Raw genomic sequence first — 653 nt, 5'->3', positions numbered from 1 at the left:
CACTCTGGAATGAGAATTAATTGTATTTATATATTTCAGCCTTCCCAAGGCAACACAGCCTTGCTCTAATACCTGTAAATTCCTGCATTAATGATGGGTTGGGGTTTCTCCAGTGTTCCAAGCAATAATTGCTGGCATTGGCAGCGATTCCTTGGCTCAGATCCTGGCTGCATGTGCAAAGTCCCCTCTGGGTGTTGCTCTGGTGTTGTCACTGTCCTTTGCACGGGGAATTCCTCCCCAACGCAATAAATCCCTTTTCTGACACGGCCTGAGTGCCTGGGGAGTCCCTGTGTTCCCAGGGGCTGCAGGTCCAGCACTCCCTGTCCCAGCTGCTGAAGGACACCCTGGGGTGTCCCCACTGTTGCAGAACCACCCTCCACAGCCCCTCTGTTCCCAGTTTCCCAGCGTGGGAGCTCTCAGAGCCCGAGCAGCCCAAGCTCCTGCCGAGGCCGGGCTCCAGACACGAGTCCCAAGGTGTAGCTGTGTCCTGCTGCCCTGTCCTGTGCTCACCTGAGGAATGCAGGAGCTGAGCTGGGGAGTCACCTACAGCCTCTGTCCTGTCTCTTCCACCTCCTCCTCCTCCATCAGCCATTCTACTTGTCCCTGCTCCAGGTATTTCTTATTAAATAAAAGCTCAGAGAGGCCACTGTGAT

This window comes from Cyanistes caeruleus, chromosome 18 (genome assembly GCF_971803275.1).
Source record: "Cyanistes caeruleus chromosome 18, bCyaCae1.hap1.1, whole genome shotgun sequence".
NCBI classification, from domain to species: Eukaryota; Metazoa; Chordata; class Aves; order Passeriformes; family Paridae; genus Cyanistes; species Cyanistes caeruleus.
Note: the sequence above shows the minus strand (reverse complement) of the source record.